The sequence below is a fragment of the Solanum dulcamara genome, chromosome 5 (genome assembly GCF_947179165.1).
Source record: "Solanum dulcamara chromosome 5, daSolDulc1.2, whole genome shotgun sequence".
Lineage (NCBI taxonomy): Eukaryota > Viridiplantae > Streptophyta > Magnoliopsida > Solanales > Solanaceae > Solanum > Solanum dulcamara.
Window position 1 is genome coordinate 28,228,755 of NC_077241.1, and position 7,149 is coordinate 28,235,903.

Here is a 7,149-nt window from a genome sequence, read left to right on the forward strand (position 1 = left end):
GCTTCGTTTAAGACATGTAATGCACTCCATAACAACATTATTGATCCACTTTTAAAGTGGAAGACCTTACCTTGTCCAAAACTTGCCAAAATTTGCCTCAAAAGTTCCTTAACATGCTGAAAATTAGCAGACTATTTGTGGCTGTTTGTTATCCCTTTGGTGCTTCTCCAAACTATAAATTTACATCAATAACACTTTAATTTCATCATGGTATATCCTAGATAATTAATTGCTGGAACAAAAGTCAGAGGCTTACCTCAAATTGGGCAAATTTGTGGCTGCCTTCTCTCCTTTCTCAAGTTTTTTTTTCTCTTCTGTGTTTTTTTGATTTTTGGATCAAAATGACTTAATATTCATCACCACATGTATATATCCCTTTTTGATGAGTGACACGTGTCATCCCTTAAGGGTGATACGTGTCATGCCCTTAGGCAGCCACCTCACATCATGCACCAATCCTAGGCTGCCACATGGCAGTGTGAGGTCCACCCCAAGTAGGTGAGTTACCTACTTTGTCCAAGTAGGTGCATCACGTACTTAGTCCAAGTAGGTGCATCACCTACTTGCTTCCAAGTAGGTACTACTCTTCCTCCCGCCTCTTCCGTGGGTTCGTAATCTTGTCTCACTTTAAGAACCTATGTAATCCTTGCTATGTAAGCTCAACATGTACTCCAGTAGCTTAAGTATGTACGACATCCAAGTTGGTAGCTTACGCAAGTAAGTAAAGTCCCATGACTTGTTAGTTGGTCCCCCAATTCTTTTCAAATCCTTATAGACCTATTTTCAACCTTCACTCTTATGGGGCATCATGTCCTCCCTTCCTTAGAGTTATTTGATAATGTTATGGATAACCTGGGTCATAGGACAACCTTTAAGAAGCTTAGGAAGACATTCCGAAGCATAAAGGTATGGGTTATAACATCCTCCCCTCTTTAGAACATTCATCCTCGAATGTTAACTAGTCTCATAGGGTTTTACAAGGATTTCGGGCATTCTCTATAAATGTTGCCCTCCAGTCCATTTAGGATTTCAGATTACCCTTGGATATAGGGAAAAAGTAAGAATATATTTTCTTTATCTCTTTTTTTTGACTTCCTAGGTCATCCCTTCTATGGTTTTTACTTTGCCACAATATCTTGACGGAAGTCATGTTCTTAGTTCGCAGCCTTCTAATTTGTCAATCCAAAATGGCGATAGGCTATTCCTCACAGGATAACTCTTTCATTTCATGGACATCATTTATGGGACATACTTTGGGTGGATCACCAGTACATTTACGAAGCATCCATATCTGATGAACTGGGTGTATAGTTTCCCAATGAGGTGGTAAGTCTAACTTATAGGCAACTTTTTCCATCTTACGAGCAACTTGATAAGGTCTAATATATTTTTGTCTAAGTTTCCTTTTCTTGCCGAATCTTATTACTCCCTTCCTGGGTGACCCCTTTAAGAACACCCAATTATTAATTTGAACTAAGAAATATCTTAGTGTCATCTCTCTAGGTCTCATGTGTTACCTTTCCTTTACTACCTTATCCTACAATCGATGTCGGTGTAGATCTTTGGTCCAACCGTGGCCATGTCTTACTTTTCCCTTAACACTAATTCCATTTTGGTAGTTTGGCTGAAACCATGTTTGCATCTCTTATCTCCTATCATAGGGGGTTTTCTATTCCTTCGCCTTGGTTATTTACCTATCACAATATTATTTGCGACTACATGTATAGCCAACATCTTGGATTTTGCTCTAGCACAGTATCATTATCCTTCCTAGTATCTCTTGAGTTATTCGATACTATTCTCTTGTCATTACAGGCTTCTCCTAAAGGACACTATCTCCTATACTATTCTGACTTCTCATCCAATCATTGTTGGCTTTTAGATCTCGCTAACTAATTTCGGCCAGGAATCTTACTGAAGTTTAAGCATCCATTTCAAATATGTTGCCATATTAATTGCCTCTATCTTACCCTTGCAGTTGTCTCACTTGCTTCCCTCCTTTAGAGGGTACTTATACCTTTATCCACTTATACCTTGCTCTATATCTCTATGTCCGGTCTCAAATTTATCCAATCTCTTTCCCTAACCTACTTGGTACTGTATCATGTCCCCGTCTTTATGTATATTTTATAACCTGATTATCCACATACGGAAACTTGGCTAAATCACAAAGTGACGAGAACCTTTCCATACATAATGTGATATTTCATCTACTACTGTACTTGAATAATGTGACCCATGAAACAACTCATCCAAGGCCATATTCTACTTATCTTTATCAAAGGTTAATTCACACTTTTAGTCATTCTAATTTAAATTAGGCAACACTTGTATTCCGACGATGATTGTCCAAGGTTCTCTTGGAGTAGTAGCTTTATCCCAACCTATATCCTTTGATCCTTGGGGTGAATGTAGGTTGCACCATTTATTCCTTAAGTTTGCCGTCTTTGTCTTTCAAGGGTTCCACCATTTTTGGGGCGACATTAGGTGCTACACCTCTTCCCGTCTCTTCCGTGGGTTCATAATCTTGTCTCACTTTAAGAATCTATGTAATCCTTGCTATGTAAGCTCAACATGTACTCTAGTAGATTAAGTACGTATGACATCCAAGTTGGTAGCTTACGCAAGTAAGTCGAGTCCCACGACTTATTATTTGGTCCGTCAACTCATTTCAAATCCTTATAGACCTTTTTCCAATCTTCACTCTTATGGGGCATCACGTCCTTCCTTCCTTAGAGTTATTTGATAATGTTATGGATAACTTGGGTCACAGGACAACTTTTAAGAAGCTTAAAAGGACGTTCTGAAGCATAAGGGTACGGGGTATAACATTAAGTTTGTCAAAAAGTGTATCTTAAATCAATTTAAGGCTCCACATGCCATTATTAGTGACTGAGGGAAACACTTCATAAATTAGTTGGTGTAGAATATATGGGCAAATTATAGGGTTTATCATAAGGTTGCTAGAACATAACACCCAAAGAAAAGAGGCCAAGTGGAAGTGTCGAATCATGAATGGAAACAATTTTGCAGAAGACTATTAATGCAAAATGAAATAAATGGGCTATGAAGCTGGATAATGCATTGTGGGCATACAAAAATACATATAAAAGACTAATTTGACTTCTCTCTACCATATAGTATTTGGAAAAATGTGTCATCTTTCGGCTAAGCAAGAACATCAAGCTTATAGGAAATAAAGAAGACGAACCTTGATCTTGAGTTAACTGGCACTAAAGGACTTGGGCAGCTGCATGAATTAAAGAAGTTTAGACTCCACACGTATGAGAATGCAAAGCTGTACAAACAGAATAAGAAATGGCATGACAAACATATAATTTCTTGAGTTTTTGAGCTGGGGAAACAAGTTTTGCTATTCAATTCTAGATTGAAGTTATTCTTTGGAAAATTGAGATATAAGTGGAGTGGATCATTTGAGGTCATATGTGTCATGACCCAACCCCGTAGGCCGCAATTGGGTTCCGACCTGGACCCCCGTATACATATTTATCAGTTATGGTCAAGTCGAATTATAGACATGTAATGCATATAGATCAAGTGTAGTCAAACCGCACTACAAATAACACGATACATATATGAGAATCCCAGGGGACATAGAATTTCATATATTTGTAGCCTCTTTCATTTGTATCATAACATGAAAGGGCACATAAGCTGACAAAACTGCTATAACACATACCTGTATAACACATCACATAGACCCAGCTGAATAAAACATGCATATGGCACCCATATATACAAGTCTGCAGACCTCTAAATATATTAACAATAATATATGGCGGGGCAGGGCCCCCGTCGTACCCTTGGATAAACAAAAACAATTATATACATCAGTGGCTAGTGCCAAAAACTAGGCTCCGATAAAATGAAGCCTCTTACAGCTGAGCTGAATGGAATCCTAAGCTGACAAACTCCCAAAACCTGTATTTGTACCTGCGAGCATGAAATGCAGCCCTCTGAGAAAAGAGGGTTAGTACGACATATGTACTGAGTATGTAAAACATAACATAATACAACTAGATATATCTCTGAAATAGAGAAGCATGGGATAAAATATCAAATTAGAGACCTGTACTTGTACTCAGTGAATCATAAAAGTATGCATGCTCAAATTATACAATATAGCCGGCCCCTTCAGGGATTCAGTGAATCATATCTGTAGGACTATCATAGGTTCGGCACCATTACCACCTTATTACAACACATCATCATATATATACATACGTACTCGGCCCTCTAGTAAGGGGCTCAATGAGTTTTTCATGTCATTGCATTATCATGTCCTCGTATAGTGTATTTAGTGAGGGACTCAGTGGATAATGCAGTGAACTATGCACGATAACATACCCTGGCCTGGGACTTAGTGATAGAAGGGTTACCGTATTCACGAGTAGAGTTACGAGTATCCATATGCAATTTAAATCATTATCATAGACTCTATACAATAAGAAAGTTAAGCTTTTGCCTAAGGACCCGAGTAGTAGAGTAGTCATCTCGAGTACCTTCTAAATGCCATTATGGGCTATACCAATTGTAACCTCGGGGACCCTAGACATGCACCAACGTAAGGCCAAGTCGTTTATGAAATCAAAAATACTTGTTATCATATCGTCTTTAAGACTTGGATCCTGTACATTTGGTACCTCTTTAACATGTAGAAGTTTCCAGGGAAATAGTTCAACTATTATAGTAGTTCAATATTCAGAAGTAAATAGGAGATTCTTAAGAATGGAATTACCCTAGATCTCATATAATATTTAACTTACAACTAAGACATGCCAAAAGAAGAAAGAGAATAAGCTCTATATAGTCGTTACTTTCCTTTAGGTGGTCATTATGTACATATTTCGTACCCGGCCCATCCTGGAGCTCGGTGAACAACTATGGAATCAAAATGTCATTTTCATACCAAGACCATATTAAGAAAAATTAGAGATAGCTTTCCACACACTAGTTTTTAACACATAGAACCCTTAACAAGGCAATAATCAATTCTTGCAGGAGTTCCAATACCAAGCAGTGGACAGGGATTATGAGGCATACTTGGAGTTTTGGGAATGGAATTATCCCCACATTTCCCATACAATTCACTTACGGCTAAGGCATGCCAAAAGGAAAGAAAGATAGCTTTACATACCTATGCCAAAAACATGCGAAAAAAATTCTTCACATACCTCTTACGAGTTACTCTTTATCACGTTCGCCTCGTCATCCTTTGAACCTATTCCACATGGAAGCAATAAGAATATCAAAAACCCTTGAATTTTCATCATCTTAAGTTGCACCCAGGTATTCATAGAACTCATTTCCTCGCTCGTCTTCTCGACTAGTTCTTTAATTAATTAAGGCGTTAACCGAAATTGGGCAGCACCTCCCCTATAACATGCCCTATCCGAATTTCCAATAACATCCCTAATCACTACAGCCAGACAAAAACAACAACCTGCAGCATATATACAAGCAATTCACAGCAACATTACACAATACAAATGCCAAACGACTCACTCAAAATTATGATATCCAAAATTGGGTTTCTAGTCTCTATATCGCAAAACCTTTAACCATACGAAGTGGAGGGTCATGTAGATGAAAGAAGCAACACCCACACCCTATTTATAGCACGTTTCATCCCTGCAGCACACTACCACACACCTGCAGCCGCAACACCACAAGCACAATACCTTACTCGACTTCAATTTAATTATTACGACTTCAATTTAAATTGTTTCTAACATCAAGCATATTTATGGTATTTTCATATTTCCATCCACCTACACCGTTTAATAAACTTCATAACTATACCATAAACTCCAAGTTGAAAGGAAAGGCCTTACCTTACCAGAAATTTGCCAAAGCTTGCCAAAACTCACCTCAGAAGTTCTTTGACGTGCTGAAACATTAGTGGACTGTTTGTATCCTTTTGGTGCTGCTACAAACCATGAATTTATACTATAAATACCTCCATATAATCATTTTATACCCAAGATACGTAACGAAAATGGAAGACTTACCTTCAAAGGCCAAACCGGTAGCCCTCTCTCTTTGGCTCTCTAGGTTTTTCTCTTCAAGTTTCTAAGTTTAGGGCTGAAGAAAGGACTCCTTAGTCATAATAATATACATATATACATCTCCACATGATCTAGGAACACCTTAGATAATTAATTCACGGAGAAAAATTAGAAACTCACCTTAGTTTCTCCAAGCCGTGGCTGCCTTTCTGTTCTTCTCTACATTTTTTTCCTCTCTTTTGGCTGTAGTTTTGGATAAAGAATGAGGTCCTTAGTCACATAACATACATATATATGTTGTCTTATAAGGTTATATGTGTCATCCCCATAGGGGGACACATGTCCATCCCTTATTGGACCAACATAACCATGCAACCACTTAGGGGATCACACGTGGCGGTGGGGTCCACCCCCCCAAGTAGGTGGGTCACCTACCAGAACCCAAGAAGGTGGGTCACCAGCTTCCATGTGGCACATTCCCATGCTGCCACATGGCACCTCATTTTGCTGCCATGTGGCACCTTATTTTGCTGCCACATGTCATTCTCCTCTCTTCCTCGTGGGTTCATAATCTCGCCTTATTTTAAGAACCTATGTAATCCATGCTAAGTAATATGGGTATGTAATCAAGTGTCTTAAGTATGTAATACTTCTAAATTAATAGCTTACGTAGGTAATTTGAGTCCTATAACTTATTATTTGGCCTTCAACTCCTTCCGACTTCTCATGCCCTATTTCCAACCTTCCCTACTATGGGGTATCACATTCTTCTTTTCTTAGAGTTGTTTGATGTATGTGGACAGTAGGGGTCACATGGACATTTTGAAGAAGGTTAGGAATACGTTTCAAGGGGCAAAACTATGGGGCATACCAATAAAGATGACAAAGAATGGAGTTGTAAAGTTGTGGAATGCAGATAAAGGTTCTACATTTTTTGTAAATGGACAACAAGTTAAACACTACTTTGGAAATGATGCAAATCATGACAAAGAAGTGCTTGAACTTAATGATCAATCATGCATGAGCTAATTCATGCTCAACGTTAAATTAGGCACTATATGGGAGGCAACCCATGATCTCATGTACTATTTAGGATATTATTTTCTTGTATTTTTCTTTT